Below are 25,126 nucleotides of genomic sequence, written 5' to 3' on the forward strand. Positions count from 1 at the left end.
TGTACAGTTGTCGATGATGGTTTTTCTGTACACAGACAGCATGTTCCACAGTACACGGGCATTCATGGATGTCAACTTTAGTTCATAACGCAAAGATACACTTGGTATTCCCTTTTGTAACTGCAGAACACGCCTCCAGTACTGGTTTTCCAATTGAGACCACAGATTTGCAGATGCTCCTAGCGCACTTTCTGCACCATAAATTAGTGTTGGCACAGCTTTTTGATAGTAATGGGCCAGAGCCGGCAGCAAGGAGAATGTCCCGTATTTTTTATTTATGATAGCTCCCTGGCAAGCTAATTGTTTACATTTTTGCTTGGCATTCTCCGTCCAGGGAGCATCATTTATATTGCCGTTGATCCACATTCCAAGGCATTTAGCCTTTTTTGCACAGTTCAGACCTTTGTTGTTGAGTCTCCATTCCGGCTCATGTTTTTTTGGCCCGTTTATTAGTTCGGGTAAGATCTTGAAGGATTAACACTTCTGACTTTGCAGGTTTAATTTGTAGGTTGTTTTTTGAGACATAACTTTCAAGTGCCACGAAGACAAGCATGTCCCAAATGCGATGAAGAGAAGGCTGGCATGGTGCACATGTTCTGGGCATGCCCAGTAATTGAGCGCTTCTGGGGTGAAGGGGCACAGAAACTGGAGGAAAAGGGGGGTCACGATGGTTGTAAATACAGCTTGGGCTTGCTTGCTGGGGGGGGGTTCCCCAGATCGCAGAAATTTAAGTATATTAGTAAATTGAAAGATTTAGCATATGTGCTCGCAAAAAGGAGGAATGCCATGGGATGGAAGACGTGTCATAAACCACGGGTGGAGGTGTGGTGGAAGGAGTTGCAGAAATGGGTGGAGGCAGAAACCATGGTATGGCAAGAGGCGAGTAATGTAGGGGGAGAGGAGGAGGCAGGAAGCTTGATGGCATGGAGATCATTAATAGTAGAATTGTTTGGAACGGCACAAGACCTGACTGGATCCACGAGTGTGAGACCCCACCACGCAAGGCAGATACAGTGTGCGTGGAACAAATAGGCTTGTAAGGGGGGTGGGATAGGGAAGCAGTGACCATAACAAATCGATGAACAGTTGTATTGTTGATGCATGTACTGCGTGTGTGGTTTGTATTGTTTTTGTTTGAATAAATCAATAAAATCTTTTAAAAAAAAAAAACTTTCAAGTGCCACTAGCTTCCATTTTAATCCAATTGGCGTAAGATCCAGCAGCGCAATGTTGTCCGCATATAGCATCCAGTTTACAATATTGCCATTAATTTTGGGTGGGTGGGAAATTACTGCTCCAAGGATTATCCAATGTCCGACACAAACAGACAAAACAGGGTGGCTGCAAGCGGGCAGCCCTGTTTTCACGCCCTTATTTGTCTGGTGGAACCCTCACTGATCCAATCCTGAGTCCAGTCTGATATTAATTTCGGTGTCAGTATGGAGTTCTTTTGTTCTCGGGGCATTTCCATTTCGTCATTTTTTCCCAGAGCATTTCACGATCAGTGGTGTCGAATGCGCTAGACAGTTCGACAAAAGCTATATAGATTTTTTTTGCTTTGTCGAATTGCTTCTATCTTTAAGAAGTTTATTATTGTCAAGTTTAAGCCACAGCCAACACCTTTGACGAACCCCGCTTGCTCTGGATCGTATCGCTCTGTATCTTGAATCCACTTTAGAAGTTGACATTGGAGCTGGGTTGCAAAAATGTTTCCCACCACATCAAGAAGTGCTATTGGCTCAGTTTGCCTTTTTTGAAAATTGGAACAATTGCACTCCGACAAGAAGAGGAAATCTTTTGATTCTGCATAATTGATGCAAACAATGTATAGCATAAGTCAGTCCAAAGTTCAGGTTGTTGTTTTAATAGATGATTCGTCAGGCCATCTGGTCCAGGGGCTCTCGCCGTACTGAGTCTTAAGATGTTTCTCTTGATGTCCTCCTTGTCGATTTTGATTGCCTATTCACCTCTCATAACTGATGGCTTACTAGAGTTTATATATTTGTTAAAGAATATTTCCGAGTAGTAGGCCACCCACGCTTTCTCAGACACCATGTTTTTTATGAGAGCCCCTTGAGGTGACAAAACATTGTTCAGGTAGTCCCAGAAGGCGCTTGTATTTCTTTTTGCTACGGTTTCTATCATTAGTTCTGCATCACGTTGCATCATCACGTGTCTATGGCGGATCAGCCAATTTTTGTAGGTTTGTTTAATTTGTTTTATTATAGTTCCACCGTTAGCTTGCGCACTTTTTTTATACATTCTTATGGCTTTGTTTAGCTCTTTTTTTCTTAATGGCTATCTCACTATCCCATGTATGTGTTTTTATGAAGTCAGACCTCGACCTCGCCAGGGACTTCTCTCGATAGGCCTCTAAGAGAGTGGTGTATTCAATCTTCTCCACATCTGGTTTTTTCTCAAATACTTTTAAGAGATTTTATGTTGGTTATATTGAGCTGAGAACGATTGGGACCTGGCACAACAACTAGATCCTCACGATAGACGGCTGCTGTTCCTTTTGTCTGATGCACATTCAAATGGATTTTTAGCATGCAGTGGTCGCTTTGCTCCATTTCCGTGATTTTTAGTAATGTGACCTCACTTTTCATTCTTTCTGTTGCAAACATGTAATCAATGGTTGATCTTAGGTGGTTTCTTTGCCAGGTGAAATGTGCCGGGATGTCACCAGGGGTGTCGCCGTTCAGCATCTTTAAGTTCCATGCTTTCATTTCATGAAGCCAGGCCACAGTTGCTGAGGCACCATTTCTTGTCTGATTATTATGGCCATTTGTGATTCTATTTTGGAAGCAATTTATATTAAGATCTCCACAGATCAGAATGTTTGCCTCGTTCTCATTGTCCTGGATGTCACTTATCGTTTCCGAGATTTGTTCAATGAAGATTTCCAGTCGTGCGGCCGCATGTTGCCAGTAAATGTTTATCAGCATCAGCAGATTCCCTACATTTGTCAATTGCGTCGGAAGTTGGATCTTAAGTACTTGTATATACGGCGACACATTGTTAGCAGATAGAATGCGTACGCCACTTTTAGTTTTTACAAGCGTTACAAGCCCAGACATAGGCCATCCTTTCAGCCCCTTTAGTGCCGCATTGAAAGCGATCTCAAATCCATCCGCAATTGAAATCTTCATAAGCCACGTCTCTTGTAGACATAGGATATCTATGTCCGCTAATTCCTTGGGTATATCACCAAAAAGAGGCATATGTCCTCTCGTATTCCAAGAGGCAATGCATAGTCATCCCGATTTACCAGGCTCTAAACGTTAGCTCTCATTTAGGACATTAATGGTTTTCGCCACCCAAGGCCAGTTTTGGTCCTCACTGGAGTTGGAACAAGTTTTCTGTGTTAGAACGTCCGCCTTGGCAATCGTAACCCTGATCACATCCTTTTCAGAACCCATCTTTCGCTGTTGTTGTTAATATTTGGTGAGTCAGTCTTAGATATCGACCTGCGTTCTCCTGCTTGGTTTATGGAGCCAGTACTTAAAGCTGGTTTGTATACTAATGGTGAAACACCTTTCTTAGTCAGGTTCTGCCACTTTGTTTCACTGATATCAAACCCTAGTGAATTTAGGACGGTGCAGATGTTCAGTAGAGAATCACAAATGATTTTCAACGCTATGTGAATTACACAGTCATTTTTAGTTTCATCTTCAAATTCCACAGTTTGAATATCTTCAGAGGCCACAGTTCTTAGTTGTGGTATATAGTGGAATAACATCATCACATTTTTCTGATTTAGAATGGGGCCATCCCTTTCTTTCTCTATCCGCTCCAGCCGTAAAAGATTATTTCCCCAGTTTTTATCATTTTGGGTTGGTCCACTTGCACCTTTGCTGGGTAACGCACTGACCTTTGATTTTGTCCGAGTTGCCTCACGCTTTGATTTATAAAAGTCAAAGGTTGTCTTTCGCGTTGGTGATGGACGTTTGGTTTTGGTTGTGTGTTGGCTTTCTGACTCAAAATTATTTGGCTCAATGGTTTCCATCTCAGGTCTCATCCGTAGCACTTCTAGGGACTTTGCAGCTACAGTTGAGGCTCTTTTTGCATCAAGAGTGAGAAACTCTTGCTCATATTTACTCAGGTCCGTATTACGGTTTGCCTGCTCCATTTTTTTTCGTCCTTCGGAGGTCTTCGCAGCTTCAATTTGAGCTCTTCTTGCGTCTAAGGTAATAAACTTTACGGGTATTTCCACTACAGGATTCACTGAAGTAACATCCCGAGTTCTTGATTCCATGATTCCATGATGATGCATCTTCGACCTCTGGGTTCCAGATCATCGATCAACAAAAGACTACAGTCTAAGATTATGAGGGCATGTGGTAGCTGAGTCATCCCATTCATTTCAACAACCACTGTCTGGCTCCCTTCACTCACATGGCTGGGATCGATGTTTATTGGGGCGCTTGAAGGCTGAGATATCCCATTCATTTCAACATCTAAAATCTCGCTCCGGTCACTTGGGTCCTCTTCACTTATTTCGTATGTTGAGAGATCTAGCAAATCAGCTGGTATACTATCATCCTCAAATACATTGATTTTTCCTGCAGTGTTGGAGTCCGTTAGCGCACCTATTGTAGGGGGCGTTTGACTACGAAGACCGATATCAAGTTTTTTCCCACATATGTTATTAGAGGTTGTGGTAATACTGAAACCTTTGATGTTCCTTAGGAAGGATCGAACATTTGATCTTTGTTGAGGTTTCCTTTTTTTCATGTTTTGATTTCTTCTCCAAGTTTTTTTGGCGGTCTCTGCTTTTTTTAGATTAAAGATTGAAAACAGTCCTTCAGAGATGAGCGTGACTTTTTCACACATATTTTCTTGGTCGCATGGCACGTCGATGGCTGCACTTCTTTTGGGCTCACTCTGGTCCTCGGCATTACCAACCAGATTTTTAGTGTTCGCAGAGATTAAATATGGTTCTTCCATAGCGACTTCAAGAACAGTTGAATTCGCTGAGCTTTCGGTGGAAGCAGAGTTAAGTTTTTGTTGATCCGGTCACTCCTTTGTTCCGGCTGACAGTTGGTCTCCCGCTATTGTCACTTGTGCCACCTTTACCGGTGCTTCGCCACTGAGATGATCATCTTTTTAGTTTCTATTTCATATCTGCTTGTGTGGTTCGTTTTCTGCTTGCATTTCTGTGATTGCCTTTCTGAGGTTAGGTCTGTGACTTGTACAGCACCACTTCTCTCGACAGATGGACTCCCGTCCATAGTACCTTTTGTATTCGGCAATGGTGTTTGGTCTTTTTGGTTAGTGTAGATTTGATCAGCTACCGGCTCATGGATGACAGGGTTGCTCTCAGCAGCCAGTTTGTTAGACTGCTCCGGTGTTAAAAGATCCAGTTTTTGTGTTTTCAACAGGGCATTTGCTTCTCGTGCAACTTCGTCAAACAAGCGCTTATCAGTCGCGCTGTTGTTGGGATGTTCCTGCATTATTCTCACGTTCGCCTCAGATCTCAAGTGCTCATTTGATAGTACTTGTTTGGTCAGTGCTAGTTCCTGCTCTACACTTACCATTTTCATATTCAGCAGAGCCAATAATGTTGTCTGGTCTTTGATGTTCTCATTCAGTTGTTCGTACAATTTTAGTAAATGGTGACATAGATATGGTAATAGCAGCCATTATTAGTGTGTTGAGATCTTTAGTGAGCAGTTCAGAGAGATCTTGCGCCAAGATTTGACTTGTAATTTTGAACTTTGGCCGGTGTAACAGAAATTCTTTTTTCTTCCAGATATTCCTGTGCTTAGTTGGCCATTCAGCTGTACTGGAGACATCCGATGACGAATCCGAGTAGTGGTCGTCAAATCTGTCATTTTGAGCAGACCTTTGTAATTTCTCCACGTCTTTTTTTGGGAGTCAGTTACATAGTCTTCGGTTGTAGATTCTAGTCTTTTCCTTTTTGCCAAAGGTTTTAGCATCAAATTTTGCTTTACGTCATGGACAGGCTCCTCACTCTGGGATTGCTAGACATTCTTTTGGTTGATCCAGTTAGCGCGAAGTGCAGACTCTTGTGGATTCCCATCACACAGTGCTTCACCCGTGTTCTCAGTACTTTGGTGATTTCCAATTCTTGCATTTATTGCGATGAGGTCTTTCAAGACTTTATCTACCGCCGCAATCGAACTGTGTCTGTTTGAGCCGACAACACTGCTGATGGAGTTTTCTGGTTGCATATACGGGATAATCCTAGCGGCGCTGTTTCGCGCATTTGGTTCTGTGTCCGCTGACAGCTTGTTCTCCTGTAGACTAAAGAAGTAATCAGCTTTGAATGGCACATCGTCGGCTGTTTGATAATATTAGACAGTTCCTCGGCCCGCCGTTTGTGTTTCCCCATTGTCAGGGGCAGTGTTATGGCAGATGTACTTATTTTTTGTTGCAGTCACAGCTAGGGGTGTCACGGTATTAGTTTTATGACGGTACGATAACCTTCTTGCCAAATGACGGTATATCATGGTTATCGCGGTATACCAGGTTGAGTTAACTAATCTTAACAAATATTTTGTTAAAAAGGTCATAAATTGTCAGATTTATCATCACAAACAAAACCAGGCACCCAGGGCCAGAATTGGGCTTTTCAACATACATGTGGTTTATGGAATGGCATTAGAAACTGCTCCAACTGAAACTACTTGTACCAAAAAAACTTTTTTTTTACATTGCCTTTTTGCATTTGAAGTTCTTTAACTTACCATTAAGTCAATGCGTTTTAGTTGACTTACGAATACACAGGCAGGATTTTCCTGCTGTAGCAAGGTAGCATTTTGAAACTTGTCTCTGCACATATTTAGCTGATCCTCCAGGAATCTAAGGCGGCTGCAGAATTGGTCTTTCATGGTGGTCACTCGTTGATCGCCTTGAATGAAAGAGTGACTAGTGGAAGTGTTGTAATGCACATTTTGAGCAATGAGCTTGCTGCTCAGTCACAGGTCATCGCTTTGAAAATTGGCCTCGACTTGCATTTTTTTGGAACCACATGGCATGGGCATCATGACTCCTCACTGCGCAAAAAGTTTGTTTTGATAACTCTTTATTCCATCAAAGGGAGAAAAGTCACTCATGTGCGATCTGAAAGCCCATGTCATTGTGTTTCTTTTGTCAAAATGTCATAGCCAACACAGACACACCGAAAGGTTGCATAGTGATCTAATCGCTATAGCTTCTTTAACATCTGCCTGGTGTATTATGAAGGTCTGATGTCGGAATCTGACCATGTAATCCTAAAGGCACAGCGTTCAGTGGGCGCTGTTGATTTCTTTCTTGATTCTTGCAATACATGTTCATTTACCTTCTTAAAGATGGTGTCAAGGTCTGAGTGCATTAGGACCCCTGTAATGCGAGTTCAGAGGGAGGAATGCTTTCATGTGTGAATTGACCTATGAAATATTTCACCCCCATTGCTCTGGATACTTCAAATTGAATGTAGAATCTGTCCTGCCTGCTTGAGTCCAGTGCCATATGCAGAAGGCAGGTAGGTGACGGATCAAGTGAAGCAACAACTCTAGTGCCAATGTGCAAATCTACACAGAGGACAGTGGGGGTGGAGGTGCAGTTTATTTACTAGCAGAAAGCACTGATTGACCCAGTGTTCACACAGTCTACAGCAGGGTCGGACTGGGGAATAAAATTGTCTCGGGCACCAACATAAAAGTGGCCCACGGTTGCAAATGGGAAATCATTCCTTTTGCAGCACTGTTTGAATAGTACCGAAGGGGGAGATTTTTGATAAAATGTGATGCAAATTGTACATTTAAAAGAATATTTATTCAGCAACAGTGGTCAAAACTATTAGCCGCATAGTGAAGTCACTCATCAAACTGGCCCACTTTGACCAAAAAAAGTGGCCCACTTCGACCCAAAAAACTGGCCCACACAAGCATTTCACGTTTTTGGTTCAGCCATGGGCCTATTGCCGTAAGGTCCAGTCCTTGCCTGGTCTAGATAGCTAACGTTTGTGGAAATGCATCAGAAGGGCATCCAGTGCATTCCCCCTTTGAATTATGGGATGTGTAGTTCCCCATCTTTCATTTTGGTGGGAAAATTACAAATCCCAGAATTCTAAGCTAAAACAGAACTGGATGGCTATCCGATCCATGACCATGAGAAACTTAAATTCCTTGAATCTAAACCTTGGGAGAGTAATTCGATATGCATGACTTCACTGGCCGTCCTTTTTTTTTTTTACAATTTGCACAGCCAGAGCAAAAGCTGTTCCAATGTGTGTTTACTCAGTGCAGTAGGACCCTAACTTACTGAACTAATGGCACATGTTGCTGGGCAAGGCTGAATCGATACATTTCTGCTCCTGCTGGCTGAGTGGTTGCTAAGCAAAGTGCTCCTGTTTCGACTGTTTTGCAAGTCACTGAACGTTTTATTACATTTGTTTACATACGAACAAAAGGAAAAATAAAATGCTCACTTTCAGTTCAGGCCCTCAGCTCACCCTCGTGATGTCCCTGTGGTCGTGCTAATTGCAAATCAAAATTGGGACAATCACCATAGAAGATCTGACCTGTAGTGCGGAGCAGCACGACTGTGTGAAAACTTTTAAAATCTGTTAGCTGCCTTTCAAATAAATAATGCCTGAAACAAAATAACTTTGTTCTAGTTTGCCCATGAAATCCAGGTCTGGTGGAGTCTATGAACTGTAGTCTCCAGTATGCTAATAAAGCAAGTCATTCAGCTCATTGTTACGAGCTTTGCATGGGGAACACAAAGGTTGAGGCACTGGGCAGCTTTCAACAAAACTTGTGCAAAGTCGGCTGATCTTTGACCCGACTCTACTGATCACAGAGAAAGAGCGGTCACAGCAGCAAAGCTGCATTTACTAATGTGGCCTCACTTTCCCTATGCTCTTGTCTGCCAAACAAGGCCCCCTTGGCAGACTGCACATCCAACAGTGCGCAAGTCCAAGACTGCGCAGCACTTGCTTACTGCAGCCTTTCCAAATCAGATTGAAAAGCTACCCTTAACGGTATAAACGGTATTACGGTATAAACAACGTGACAGTTATTATTGTTCAATTAAGTTGTTACGGTATCTTTAACGGTATACCGTTATACCGTTACATCCCTAGTCACAACATCAAAGCCATCAGTGGCACACACACTTTTATTATTTGTGTCCTTGGCACACAGCAAGCTCGTGACGCTAAAGTCTGCAGTGTCAGAACTATTAGCTGGTCACAAGTCTTTTCTTGTGCAAATACAAATACGTTCTCATTAGCGATGTCATCAGTCTGTTCTCCTCGGGGCCAGCATTCAAACAGGCATTCAAACAGCTTGGGCGCCAGTCTGCAGCCTCATCGGTTACAGCACCGCCCATACATTCAGAAGGATTGTTTCCATCCAGTTCACAACAGTCTGGCAGTTGCGTCGTAGGGGCTGAAATTAACAATGGGAATACGGGGCTGCTTCTAGCGGTGCAGTCCTAAAAGATGTCTGAATTTAAAGAAGAAATGGATCCTTTTTTGGGTCCCACGGCTACTTGCCAGAGGGGCCACACTGGTCACGATCGCTTCTCTGGCCCCAGCTGCCAAGAATCGGCGTTGTCGCCGTGTGAGTGGATGGGCGCCTCCATCGTCTCCAATGTGGTGGAAGTAGATGACATCCTCATTGGAATCCAGGCCCAACATACTGGGTCCTAGCAAATCAATTATAAGGCCGGTCTCACAAGCCGCTTTGCCTTTTTCAGGATTAGTCATGTCGCAGGGGGAGACCACACGGCACACTCCGGCACAACCCAAGCAACACTGACAACACTCCTGCGCACTCCACAACGGGGGTCGGGGTTTTGAAGCGTGGAAGCATAGATTCAGACTTCCTCAACACGACGAGGTGGATGGTTGGAAAACTTGCAGTCAGCCCGTGCAAGTGTGGATTCTGGTAGCAGAGTTCCCAACACTGACAACACTCCTGCGCACTCTGTGACGGGGGCAGGGGTTTTGGAGCGTGGAAGAGTAGATTCAGACTTCCTCAACACAACTAGGTGAATGGTTGGAAAACGTGCTGTTAGCCCATGCAAGTGTGGATTCTGGCAGCAAAGTAGCAGAGTTCCCAACACTGACAACACTCCTGCGATTGAAGCTGTACATTTTATAAGCTGGAATCTGCAGGGACTCGGTAACCCGAGGGAAATGCGCAGACTTCAGCTATACATCAAGCGGCACAAGGTGCGTTCTGTTTCTGCAGGAAACTCGCGCATTGGCTGCAAGTAATGGGAGGTTCCACAAATGCTGGGGCATACAAGGCTACTACACCTCGTATTTGTCTCAATGTTAAGCTGTGGTGGCATCCCTCAAGCCCTTTATCTGCCTACTGTGGAGAGTGGAGCGATGTATTCTTTTCAGTGCAAAGGAGCACCTGAATTCCCTGCCTACAACCTCGGACGAACTAACGGTGCTGAAAGCGAATAGGTGAAAAGGACGCCTATTGCTTTAAGTTGGCACGAAACACCGTCGACACATTTTGCAACATGCTCATCACGTGACGATCAGATGTGCATATAGTCACACCCACCGTGCCCTTGCGGCATAAGCCCTGAGGACAGAAGAGCTGGTTTGTGGCTGTTGTGCTATTTGGCAGCTTTGGTGCAAGATATTAGACACTCTAAAGAGCACACTGCTCACTGAAACGACACGGCATGGAGATTGATGATCAAGTAAGCGGAAACTTGCTACATGTAACTTGCCCCCGTGGAACTTAACGTGGTAATACACCAACCCAAGACGAAATTCTGCCCAATAAAACGGAACCTCGCGAGGAAATAAAGCAAAAAACAGGTGGAGTCTGCGGGTGAACAGCCTTTGATCCACCCCCATTAAACAACGCCCAGTGAGACATATTTTGGAGAGAGGCGCCAAAGCCGCCATCTGGCTACAAAGATATTTAAAAAGATCTCAGTGCACCCGGCTAGCAAAACGCATCATATGTTCTCCCAAACAAAGAGGGGAACATACTTGCCTGCCCTTGAGAGCTCAGGAGCCAAAGAGCTTTCGGCCAGTAAACCCCTCCAACGATCTCGATTAACAGCTGATAGAGGTACACTGATCGCATAGTGAGGCTGTAAAAAAAGAAAGGTGGAGCCAAATTGAGTCGCAAATAGGAGAAACAACACTAGCTTCATCGACCAAATAAGACCTTGACAAAGGCGCGGCAAGCTAACCCCCATACCACTCGGCATGACGTTAAAATCCCTGACCAATGACACGCACAACAAAGTGTGCCAAAAACATAGTTAGCCCCCCCCCCCGCACAAGAAACTCAGAAAAAAAGACAATGGAGACGCTGGAGTCACAACCTGCGCTCTTCAAATCGCATTGAAAAAAAATGAATGAAGCTCCTAGAGAGCCCACTAGCAAAGACGACTCCATAAGAACAGATAATTAAGAAAATGGAAGGGAAATAACAGATACAAGCACTCCCAGCAATATTGACAAAATAGAAAAAATTAAGGATGTCAACCAACCACTCAGACTGAACTTAATATCAAGTACAACCACACACCGACAGAAATAGACCATATACCACAGACACAAAGCACCCCGAAACAACAAGAGAAGATCGGACCCAAAATCGAAGACGAGAATACCACTACTGGAGATTTAAATCCAAAATCGAAGGAGGCCACGAATAAAGACTCAAAATACACCGAAGCCTGCCCAAGACAAAGTGCAAACGAGGAAAGACAAAGATAGAAATGAAGGAGAAAAAGAGCAAAAACCATCTGCTCCCTGAGAAGACAATGACGAAAAAGAGAGTTTAACCCAGCAAGAAAAGGCATCAAAAGCACAAAAGAAATGGCAAGCCCTGTACGAAAGCCATAGACACTCGCAACAACTCGCGACAAGGAAAAACGAACAGACAAACCTTAAAGCAGCGAGATTGTCCCTTGATATAACTGAAATTGAAAACCTCATGAGGAATCATGAAAGAAGACGAGAGATATTTGGGAACACACCACCTCCAGGCAACAACAGACTATACGGACACCCGAATCCGAAATCGACAAACAGGAAACAAACAAAACGCCGAACGTACAAAAAAACAAGGGTAGTGATAGACACCCTCAAAATGCAAACGAACGGCAAATCGAATTTGAAGAGAAATCAACTCAAAACCAAGAGTCGTTAGACAACAAATGGAGATGTAAGAACCTCAATGACCAAGAGATAGCCTCCATACCAACGTCAATGTTAGATCTGCAAAACATGCTAATAACTACAACACAGCCGCTACTGCCGTATATGAAACTACAAGTATCTCTAATGGTCAATAAAAGATCAAACGACTGACAATCCAATAGCAAGAGAGAAAGAAAATTATTCCAGGCCCATACGCGACAGTAGAACCAAACCTAAACCAAAAGGCCCAGAAACTTATGAGCTCTTCTCTAAGGGGAATAAGATACCAGCAAATAAAGAACCTCCCAAAATAGTAATAACCCCCCAAAAAACAAAGAGGCTCTCGCGCCTTTCTAAGGAACTTGACAAATCCCGCAAAGGAGCGCCAGAAAAATGAGATGAGTAAAAAACAGATTAAAAAAAAATCAATGCAGCAGAATAAACTGGAAAATAGTAAACACAAAGAAAGGACGCAAACACCAGACTACAATAGCGGAGATGCAGAAATAGGTTAATTAGTTCTTCTATCAACATATGTGGAAGACGTGATAGATCAATCAGAAGAAGCACATATGGAAATCGGAGGCCTCCATGATTACAGTGGACTAATATGAAGAAGAGCTACCAGAAGAAGACGAAAAACAAGAAAACTCCAGATATGAAATGCCCCTTGACGAGATATCGAAGGTAGACTGGGAAGCCGACGTAGAGCTAATATTAGACATGAAAAATGAATCACCACCAACAGGGAGGCACGGAAGCAACAATGACAAGAACAAAGCAATCCATGGGCAAATGGAAAACGCAATAAAATTGCCAACCTTCGTCCCCCCACAAAATAAACAAATAAAAAAGACAAGAAAATAAAACTAAAAAGAACAGCAACAAAAAGCGACAATCTGGTAATGAACCGCACTAATGTTTTAAGATTGATACAAGCAATTCCAAATATGAAGGATATCACAATGAAAGACATACACACTGTAGAATTTTGTGATGAGACAACGGATCAAGTGAAGATCAACTTCAGCACAGAAAAAGTAGTGAACAGAATGATAGATAACAAATTAATATTTAAGCAGTTAGACTTTGAGCTAACTTTGGTTGAAGAAATGCCAAACACAGAAAAGAAAAAACAACTGGCGAGTTCGAGCTGGATATAGTCTGATCGCAATGAAAGCACACATGCAAAGGCTGGTGATTACCAGAGTAAATCGCCTGACTATGAGAAAGCAAAGTGCCTGAACAAGATCAAAGAAAATGATGACAAAGAACATCAAAACCTTCATGAGCTGTATCAAAAATACGGAATATGGAGACAACAGGATGATCCAATAACGGAAATCTCAAAACCGAGGATGACAATCAAAGAAGGGAATACGACTTGCACCACGCTTTGCTCATGGAACACACGGGGTCACAGACATCTATTCAACAGAACAAATCCAACACTCATAACGGCCGACATAATCTGTATTCAGGAATCTTGGATAACAGAACAACCCATATGTGACGGCTACACAGTAATAATTAATCAAGAATCCAAAAGACAAAGGGCCGCCCGTCATCTGGCCTCTTAACGATAATCAAAAATGGGCAAAAGATCGACATAATAGAATTTGAAAATCTAAACTCGTGGATACAAATAATAATACTCCAATGCAAAATGGAAAAACAAGAGAGAATCAACAAGCATGAACTGCAGAAAGGACCAAATATGGGCATTAATAAACCTATATTGGAACCCAGTAAGCAGAACGGATGAGAAATTCATAGACCTGGTTCTATAGGCAATAGACAAAGCCAAAGAAAAATACAAAGCGATAGAATTCATAATATGCAGAGATCTAAACATCCACATATTTGACAAAAAAGGAAAAGAACTAGACGAAAGTCATCTCACACCCCGAACCAAAACCTGGACTAAAGAGCTAACCTGCAGGAACCTGAGAAGATCGGATAGCCTCGACACAGGAACTGGAAGAACGATGGAAACCTGGGCAAGAGGCAACTCTACAGCCACAATCGACTATATTTATATGACTAAAGGTATTTACAACAAACTTAGCAATTCCCAAAATATCAAAACAGAAATAAGCGACCATTTTATAATGAAAAGATCATGGAACACAGAGAAACTAGCTAATGAAAAAAAGGAACTAACAGAAATGGAGATAAACAACAGTAAAAATAGACTAAGAATCAGCCAAAATATGATGGAAGAACTGCCAAATCGAATGAATAACTCAACATTCGATGATACCAAAAAATCAACTATGGATGGTTACTTCTACCATATTAGAACAAACGTAGAGCAAGTGGCAAACAAACACAACCACGCCTACAACGAAAATATAATAGCAAAAAAAAGAACTGAGATCAAAAATAAAACTGATAACGAAACAAAACCCAGGTGAGAAAATCAAGCAAATCAAAGCGGCGAAACAACAATACAGAAATTGGATAAAGAATAACAGAGCCTTAATAGTGCAAGATGACGCAGAGAAGATGCTGCAGACCCTAAGAAACAGAAATACGAGACAAGTGTGGGCGTTATTACATGATCAAACCCAAATACAAAACTCAATGACCACTGATGTACTCGAGACAAGCTGGGCGGCATATTTCAGCGTTATATGGAAACAGCAAGTCTTCGAAAGGAAAAATCCATATAACGAAAAATACAACATGGCAATGGGATCCTGAAGACATACAAAAAGCAATAAGCACCCTAAATGTCTCCAGAGCACCAGGCCTGGATGGCCTATCAAATAGTGCAATCAAACAAAACCCAGAAGTTTGGGGATCAATATGCAAGAGCATATTTAAGATGATCCAGAGTGCAAAATCGATCCCAAACACATGGAGACGAGCAATAATAATACCCATATTCAAGCACGGATCCACAAAAGAACCGCAAAACCACCGACCTTTAGCTTTACATGACCCTATGGGGAAGATTTTTGCAAAACCTCTACTAGGGAAATTGGACAGGTGGGCAACAAAAGAAAAGAAATGCGCAACTAGACAGACATTGTTCGTGAAAACGATAGGCACGAATATCAATCTGTTCATACTAAATCACACAGACTTATGCTGCTTTCATAGATTTACGATTGGCCTTCGATTCTGTGAGCAGAGACGCCTTATGGGAGAAGCTGAATGCATGGATGTGCCCAACTAACATCATCGAACCCATCAAACTTCTGTAAGAAAACACCAGTATGAGAGTTACACTATCGAGAGATGCACACTCAAGGAACAAATTAGAACATGAAACGGTCTGAAACAAGGATGCCCACTGGCTGCTACTCTGTTCCACCTTTATATGGCAGACCTTGAAACAAACATACACATCACAAATAAACACGCCAAAAATAAACAACACACCGATACCCTGGATCTTGTATGCTGACGACATAGTGCTACTGGCAAAAACACCCAAAAGGATTGCAGATTGCGCTAGAAAAACTTGAAGAATGCATGAAAACGAACCAGCTGGAAATAAACACACAGAAAACCAAAATCATGTCATGAAAGAAACTAGGAAAAACGGACAGCTGCCCTCTTTTCGCATAGGAAAGGATAGAATGGAACAAGTAAAGAATATAAAATACCTGGGAGTATGGATATCTCAATCTCCAACTGAGGAAGAATGGGCACAACAACTCAAAGAAAAAACACTGTCCCTAGCGCGTCAGGCCAAAACAATACACCAAAAGTATGGAAAATTCTCTGTGACTCCAGTCGTGACATTTTACAAACAAAAAGTAACGGCTGTTATAATATATGGAGCAGAGTCTATGATAAAAATCAACAAATCCATCTGGGACCAATTGGAAGGGAGTTTCTGGAAGAAAGTGTTAAACCTGCCTATGTCACTCCCTACACCACGCATCTGAGCAAACCTGCCCTCCATTCACTCTAATCTATTGTACTGTGGAAACAACTCGCCTTATATCGGAAAATTATGAGTAAATCTTATGCTCCACCGCTTGAAATACTCAGAACCGATAAAACTGATAACACAGAACATGCTTTAGAAATCTGGAAAAGATTGATTGAAGCCAAAAGAGAAGAACAAGACATTTCCCTGGAAATGCTGTTAGAAAGACCCCAAAAAGCAAAGATAAAACTCAAGGAGAATGACTGGCTGAACACGAATCAAGCCAAAACTAAGTACCGACATAACATACACTGTACACTCGATAATAGACAAATCAATCAACTACCACCGTATTTGGCAATCTTCCCCGCCTCTAAAATAAGAGAGACGTTCATGAGACTAGGGCTAAACATCCTTCCGACTTGAGAAATAATGGCAGTAAGGTAGCAAATCCAGGAAACTAAAAAACACTGTTGATTTTGCTAGGACTTAACGATGAAAGAGAGCCTACATCATATAATTATGATATATCCTGCACTGAATGAAAAAAGGCATCTATCCAGCGACTGGTTCATGAAAACTCAACGGCACTAACACCTGAAGATCGCTGGGTGACGATGATTGCAGGAAACAAAATGAAATTGTTGTTTGCCTTAATATCATTCTGGAATAACATAATAAACAGATAAACAGGATAATGAAAATCATGGACCGAGAAATATAAGCCGAAGCAAAGATCTACAAGCACAAAGAAAGATAAACCCAGAGCCTTGACCGCTTAATTTATTTAATCTTATTTACGAGAAGACAAGATGAGAGGTTTGAATGTAAAGCAAACATTTTAATTAAAAATAAAAAAAAAGTCACACCTCGACCCTCTGGGATGGTATGTTCTACTACACTGCGTCCTCTTGGGCCACAAAATAATAGTGCTATACGGGCCAAATGTCGATGACTCTGACTTCTATATGGAAATGGTGGAACTACTAGCACTGTACCCCTTATTGCTAGTATTGTGGGGTGGCGATTTTAACACTATAATGGACATTGACTTGGACAGATCTGGATCCAAATCCCGACAATTGACAAAGTCTGTGCTAGTGTTGCAAGCTGCCCTGAGTGAGAGGGGGATTGTAGATGCCTGGAGGTCACTTAACCCTACATCACGCACGTAAGTACTAATTTTATTCCACAGTCCACACTTCCCATTCCCGAATAGACTTGGGGTGGGTGTCTGGTGCATTAATTGGCCACCTTACGGAAACGGACACTACCCAGGACGTTTTCAGACCATTCCCCAATTACACTGACTCTGTCACTGGGAGAGGCTCTGACAAGAAACAGACAGTGGAAACTCAAGCCACAATCGCTATTGGGCCCCGTCTTCACAACTGAAATGGGTAAACAAATTGACGAATACTTTGAATTGAACACTGGCTCTGTTGTCAGTCGTGCAACCCTGTGAGTCACCCTAGCGGCGGAATCGGGCATACTCAAAACGATACGTGGGGCAATCCACCATAGCAAAACTAACCTTATGCCACCTAGAACAGAAATATGCATCAGAACCGAATAGTCGGACACTAGGAGACCGATGGAGAACTGAAGTTCCCTGATAGCCCAAGCTTTTCAAGGAAATACGGTGAAGGTGAAAGTCCTGGTAGATTGCTGGCTAGGATGGTCAAACAGACACAAGGTAATCAACATACCCCATTAGTTCAGGACGCATCGGGTCGGATGGTCCACACTACGTCTGAAGTGAACCAGGTGCTTCACTCCTTCTATTCGGGGCTGTATGCCAACTCGGACACAGTGACCATCCCTGAAACGGAGGCGTCCCTAGATAGGCTTCCACTTTCGATATTGACTGAAGATGCCAAAGCAAACCTAGATCACCCCATTACTTCTGAAAAAGTATCCTGTGCTATCGATGCGATTCCCACCCAGCAGAGCCCCTGGCCCAGACGGCCTTACGATGGAGTTTTTCAAACGCTTCAAATTCTTTCTTGTTCTTAGGTTGATTGCACTGTGGGATGAAGCATGCACCGTAGGGATTCTCCCCCCACCCCATGCTCCGTGAAGCAGTGATTACCATTTTACTTAAACCAGAGAAGCCCCTGGAACAATGTGGCTCATATCGCCCCTTCTCGCTTATAAATTTCGATATTAAAATATTTGCGAAGGTACTAGCATTTCACTTGGCCCGTACATGGAACATATTATTAATCCGGATCAATCTGGGTTCTCTCCTGGATGCTCCACAGCGCTAAACCTGAGACGTCTTTTTAATATCCTGGTGCAGATCGACCCAGAGGATCAAGCAGTAGCCGTGCCCTAGATGTACAAAAAGCTTTTGACTCAGTCTCTTGGCAATTTATGTGGGCGGTGCTGGAAAAGTGGAACTTTGGGCCTGGGTTTCTGTCGTGGGTTTGCTTGCTGTAGACAATGTCCACTGCAAGAGTTAAGACTAATGGAGTTCTCTTGTCCCAGATTGACATAATAGTGGGACACGACAGGGCTGCCCGCTGTCTCCCCTATTCTCCAGCATGGGGTCTGGCATGGATTCACATGCTCATGAATATTCCCCGTCGTCAGGCTGGGAATCCTCGGTAAAGAAAAAATCAGTTTCGGTTTCGTTTGTGAACTGTCTATTGTAACCAATCACTGGTCTCTGGGTCATACACTTCCCAGCCAATGACTGCCCTCTACCTAAGCCCCTCCTCTGGCAGCCATTTTCAGATTTTTACCGCACGTTCAAGTGTTGGCCTCATGCTTTAGTTCTCGAGCTTTTACTGCGTTTTGCCTTTTTTCGAAGAGTTTACTCTTATATTTTCGGTCAATCTAGCCTCAAGCTCCACCGATGCTACTTCCGATCAACGGGGACATATTTTTGGAACGTTATATGCCCCTCAAGGGCATCTTTTCGTTGAGTTTCCACTTCTCGGAGGATTCCAGAAGATCTTGGAGGCCTACCCCGCCTGGTCATAGCCCAGGACAAAGGAAGCATGACACCTGTTGGACCCAAGCTGTTTAGGAGCTGCCCTGGATGCGGGCTACAGAACGTCTTTGAGGATGAGCACTATGTGCCTCTACTGCCTTCACGACGACAAATCGCATGTGGAGAAAGCAGCAGGTAAGAAGAGGAAGAAGTCCGAGCCGTCTTCTAAGACCTTTGAGGGCGCTCCAGTGACGGGGGCCCAACAAAAGGCAAATCACTGCGAGTCCGCGGGCACCGGGAGCGCCAATCGGTCGGGCTCCTCGGCTGCCAGGCAGGGTGCATTATCACCGACGCCGTCAACCACGAGCCAACGCTCTGGCTCGGGGAAGAGGAAACCAGAGAACCTTCGGGAGAAGTCCGGTCGATCCCGACAGAGACAGCCGAAGGGGAGTGAGGCGGTGACCCCCCCCCCCCCCAAGGTGAAGGCCTCAGGCGCGCCATCAAGTTGCGATGGCCCTGATTCACTCGGCTAAGGCCTCGATCGAGGGAGTCGCGCGGCCCTGGCGAAGCCTGCGTACCGCCATCCCAGTGGAGACAACCTCTGGCCCTAGAGTTTCCCTGCCACTGCGGAGGGAATCCTCTTCTCAGCCTATCAATAAGACCCCTGTGAAACCCCGGGCGGAGAAAGGGGGGGTAGGAGGGCCCGGTAGCCATTACGGACACAGATACCACCTTTTGAAGATGAGCTGGCTGGCGTTGCAAAGATCCTGGACAAGAAGTTCAAGGAGGTCTGATCCCGACGAGGCGGATGAAGAAAGCGACGGCGGTGCCGACGAGGTACCGCGGGCCGTGGCGAGGACAGAGTATCCTACTCCCCAACCGTTGCAACCCGTGCCTATGCCCCAAGACAACTCAGAAGCGATCTTGATGGCTATTCAGGCCTTGTGTACGGAGATAAGGACAAGGTTGCCCTTACCCCCAGCGGAAGATCCAGCGGAGCCTGTACCGTCGGGAAGGCCACTGAACAAGCGGAGGAGAACTCGTCCCCCTCCTCTCCTTTCCAACCTTTCCAGCCTTCCCCTCCTCCAAGGGATGAGACGCGAACAGAGACGGCGACGACAGGGACGGATGACGACCGTGGTGACGACGGAATGGACCTTCCATCACCACCCGCTCGGGCCTCCCTTCCCGACGAAATTGGCTCCTTCCACGCCATGATCGCCAGGGCATCTGAGCTCTTCCAGCTCTGCCCAGAGGAGCAGAAGAAGGAAGGTTTCCTCTACCAACGGCGGGAGGCCAAGAGGAAGACTGTCCTCTCAGTCCCGTTACTGGACGACATCTGGGACAAGGCGCTGGTGATCCTGAAGAACCCCTCCACAGCTCCTGCTAAGAGAGACCGGTACGAGAAGAAGTACCGGGTCCTGAACTCCGCCCCCATGTGCCTCAGGGCACAGCCGTCTCCGGAATCAGTTGTCTCCGCGGCGGCCAAGAAGAAGGCGGCGGGGGCGATGGCTTCAATTTCCCCGCCGGACGGCAAAGGAAAGAAACTGGACGCCATGGGACGGCGGGTCATCTCGTCGTCGGCGACGACTATTAAAGCTGCCAACGCCCTCGCGATTGTGGCACGCTATAACAGGGAGCTGTGGTTTAAGATCGCTCCCCTGCTGGACTTCCTCCCGGACGACAAGAGTGCTGAGGCCCTGGAAATCCTACAAGAAGGCGAGGTGGCTTCGGACTACGCCATAATGGTGGCCACGGACTTCGCTGACACCGGCTTTCGCCAGATGGGCAATAGCGTTTGCCTTCGCCGGCGTGGCTGGCTCAAGGCCACCGACTTCCGCCAGGGTTCTGGACATGCCCTTCGACGGGAACAACCTGTTCAGCAAGACAGTGGACAAGTTACTGCAGGCCATCAAGGCAGACACCAAGACGGCTTGGGCCTTGGGTGTTCATCAACGGCAGCCGTCCTTTCGGAACTCCGGAGGTAAGCAAAGTGCCTCCAAAGGATTTGGCGGCGGTTCCTCATCGTACCGCCAAGCAGCCCGCTCCTCATCGCAGGAAGCCTATAGAGGACGCAGCAAGACAGGAGGATCTCGTCATCGTCGCCAAGGCGGCAAGACCGCGGCCAAGCAGGACTGAACCGGCCTTGGCGTCGGGCCCCCCACCCAAGCACCGCTGGGAGCTGCGCAGGATCAAGGGGATCTTCTATTCTGACGATGGGGCAATCCCCAGATTGACCTATTTGTGACGTCGACGAACGCCAAGTGCCGGAGGTTCACCAGCAGGTTTCCCCAGGCGGGGAGCATGGGCGACGCCTTCTTATTCCCCTGGGATGGCCTATTCCTGTATGCGTTCTTGCCGTTGCTGCTGTGACTCATCAGTCAACTCAGACAGTCCTGGTGCAGGATGATCCTCGTCGCACCGGCGTGGCTGAGGCAGATTTGGTTCCCGGACCTTCTGGACATGTCCCCCAGTCAAATTGCCGACAGATGCGGATCTTCTTACCAGAAAAGGAGACTCCATCCTCCACCACGACCCGGGGTCGCTGAACCTGCAGGCCTGGCTCCTGCAGCACTAGAGTTTGGAGGGTACGATATCCCTGCGGACTGCAAGGAGGTGCTTGCAAAGGCCAGGGCGTCCTCGACTCTCAAGTGCTATGGACACAAATGGAAGAGGTTCTCTGTCTGGTGCCGTGCACAGAAGATTAACCCTCCGTGGATTACGGTCCCTCAAGTGCTGCCGTACTTGCTATCGCTGGCCAAGGCGGGGCTTGCGCATGCCTCCATCAAGATCCATCTGGCGGCTATCTCCCGCTACACCAGAACTCTGGGGCGAGCGTCGCTATGGTACCATCGCCTGATGGAGTTCATGAAAGTACTGTTCCGATCGTTCCCGCCGGTGAAGGTCCCGGCCCCGGTGTGGGAGCTTAACGTGGTGCTGACCAGGCTCATGTGGCCGCCATTCGAGCCGCTGCATTCGGCACCGTTGAAGTTCCTGTTGTGGAAGACAGCGTTTCTTGTGGCCATCCCCTCCACACGACGAGTGGGAGAGATCCAGGCCCTCTCCTGTAAACCTCCATACCTGACATTCTATGAGACTAGGGTGGTGCTGAGGACGCACCCCTCCTTCATGCCCAAGGTGCCGTCGGACTTCCATCTCAACGAGCCCTTGGTGTTACCCGTTTTCTTCCCGTCGCCGGCTGAGAGGACTTTGCACTTGCGGGATGTGGCTAGAGCGCTGAAGTTCTACGTGGATCGCACGAAGAGCCTTCGGAAGACATCACAACTGTTTGTGAACTTTAGACCTGTGAACCAATGGAAGGCCCTCTCGAAGGCTTCCATTTCCAGATGGCTCTCCGGCTGCATCATGCACTGTCACCGGTTTGCAAACTGACCGCTGCCTGGCCGTCCGAGAGCCCATTCGACCAGAGCGATCGCTGCTACCACAGAGTTCCTGTCTGGTGTACCCCTGCTGGACATCTGCAGGGCTGCTACGTGGAGGTTGACGCACACCTTCTGTCACGCTCCGCCGTCCCTGGAAACTATGGTGGAAATGGAAGAAGGGCTTCTGAGCGGAAACTAATGCAGCGCTCTAGTTGTTTACGGCGCATCACGTACATTTATGCATCACGCCTAAGCGACGATGCTTTGCAACCCTCCTTCTTTGGGTATACACGCTTGTTCTCCGTCCACTGTTCTGGTGGTTCTGTTTTCCCTAGTTTTCCGCCTCCTTCCTCCCTTTTTCCTAGCGGTTCGTTCTAATCTATCGACTGCCATTCTGCCCCTTCTCTGCGCTCCGCTTTCCTTCTGAGCGTTCTTCCGCCCAGAGCCTTCTCATAGTTTTCCCCTTACACTTACCTTGTGTTTCTGCTACGCATCTGTTAGCATTTGCGTAATCCTCTTCAGCACCTTCTGTAAAGACTGGATACGCCTTTTCGTCCCACGAAGTCGACTGCATTCAAGAAACCGCAGTTTAACATCGTCCCAGGGTTTTTCAGCCTTGCTTTTCCCTGGTTGTGGGGCGGTCCCCCTGGAGGTCCCCACTGCCGGGCCGGCTGCTATTAGGCAGGGTGGCCTCCGGCGGGGCTCTTCCTAAGACTCATCCAAAAAAGCCAGAGCATGCCTGGAGAAGCCGGAGTGAGATATCTTCAGAAGACTCATCCGAGGAATCACGGACAGGTGAGGAGGAGGGGGAATCTGGGTCAGAAGAATTGTTCTTGTATAGTTTACCCCACATTCATGAGACCTTCATGAGATTCTACTGCATCGACTGGGATTCCAGGGAGGAGTCCAAGGTCGGCCAGGCAGTGCTGTGCAACCTGTTCGCCTGAAGGGGGGCCTGGTGAGGAGGTAAGAGTTGCTTAATGTTGAGTTGATGAAATTCTTAATATTGAGCCTTCCCACCTCCTGTGGTTGTGCATGTGTGTACTGCTATGTATTCTAGTATTCATGAGCATGTGAATCCATCCCAGACCCCATGCTGGAGAAGGAACAAGTTACTTACCTGTAACTGTTCTTCTCCAGCATGGGTCTGGCATGGATTCCCATGCGAACCCTCCCTCCTTACCCCTCTGCGGCTCTTCTCTTGGTCCTACTGCCACTTTACGTGCTACTAAATCTGAAGATGGCTGCCAGAGGGGCTTAGGTAGAGGGGAGTCATTGGCTGAGGGCAGTCATTGGCTGAGGGCAGTATGACCCAGAGACCAGTGATTGGTTACTAGTAGAAATATAGTTCAGAGACGAAACTGAAACTGATTTTTTTTCTTTACCGAGGATTCCCAGCCTGACGGGGAATATTCATGAGCATGTGAATCCATGCCAGACCCATGCTGGAGAACAGGTACAGGTAATTCACTTGTTCCTTATTTGCTATAGTAATGGGGCCTTTACCAGATGCAATCCGTAGCAGGCATGCACCGAAGGTAGTCTGCCTGACAGGTGAACCGGACATCATCTCATATGCGGATGATGCCCTGCTCTTCTTCCGTGATCCAGTATGACACTTGGTGTCTATTATGCAAGAAGTGCTCTCCTTCCGTGCCCTATCGGGGATGCGAGTGAATTGCACCAAATCAGAGTTGTTCCCACTCACTGACTCTACTACCCCCACCACCATTTTCCCCAATTAAAAGCCAGATTACATACAAACGATCATCCTTCCAAGGCTACTATATTATTTCTTGAATATACCATTGTGGCCTGGGGTGATGTTTTTTGATATGCTCAAGACACCGGTTAATAACTTAATGTGGCACGCAGACGCAGTCCAACTCAAATGGGACACCTTGGTGCGATCTTATGCACATTGCGGCCTCGCTGCCCCAAACTTTGTGAAATACTGGGATGCTGCACAGGCACAAAACGCAGCTTACTGGTTTGACGCAGACTCAAAGCATCCACGCTTAAAGATCGAACGACTCTCGGCGAGTTCCTATGATGTCCGTTCGTTGATACTGCTGCCGAAACGTGGGAGTTCCATGGCTTTCAACCCGCCCTCACAACGGCACTAGCCTGGGGTAAGGTATGACAATGGTGGGCAACCCCAATCCGTATCCTAGAAACCTTCCACTGTGGAACTTCTTTCCATCCTTCCCTAACATAAGTAAGTTAACGTTGATACAGTGTGCTTCAGACGGATACATGGTGATGGGTGACAATGGTGATGGGTGACATGTACAACATGTAATCCTTTATTACCCACCAGGCCGCCCACATAGACGGACACAGCGTTGGCTACAATATGCGGGTCTCCATCGAGCAGCAAAAGAAACCTTGACTGAGTTCTCAATTCAAAGAATGAGAAAGCTACATGAGACGGGGATGCTCCTCCGTGGCAAGACACTGGTAGGAGATCTTGTGGTAGGGGGTGTCGCTTGGAGCCATGGCAGATAGAATAGTTTCTTAGGGGCTCCCGGCTCGAGCCACGCAACTAACTGTAATACTGTGGTAAACCAGCTTATCCAGACATAATAACTGAGCGGAGCGGTGTGCGAAATGCTTCACAGGTGCTGACATGCTTCTGAACTGAATACTGCCCTGGACCAGGACGAGAGGAGCCTGCCCGTGTACCCAATCAAAGAGGCAAAATGGCGGCTATCAATCCGCCTTCCCAGCACTCCAGAGCGCAAGCGGGGGTCTCGATGTGGGGACCCACCAACTGA

At 45.9% G+C, this 25,126-nt stretch overlaps 1 protein-coding gene across 1 annotated transcript in view; it reads left to right on the plus strand.

Moving 5' to 3' along the window:
- Positions 1-25,126, plus strand: part of ICE2 (interactor of little elongation complex ELL subunit 2) — a 1,950,511-nt gene that overhangs the window by 37,123 nt on the left and 1,888,262 nt on the right. The gene's annotated exons all lie outside the window — the stretch shown is intronic.

Source organism: Ambystoma mexicanum, chromosome 11 (assembly GCF_040938575.1).
Source record: "Ambystoma mexicanum isolate Mex_15411 chromosome 11, UKY_AmexF1_1, whole genome shotgun sequence".
Taxonomy (NCBI): Eukaryota; Metazoa; Chordata; class Amphibia; order Caudata; family Ambystomatidae; genus Ambystoma; species Ambystoma mexicanum.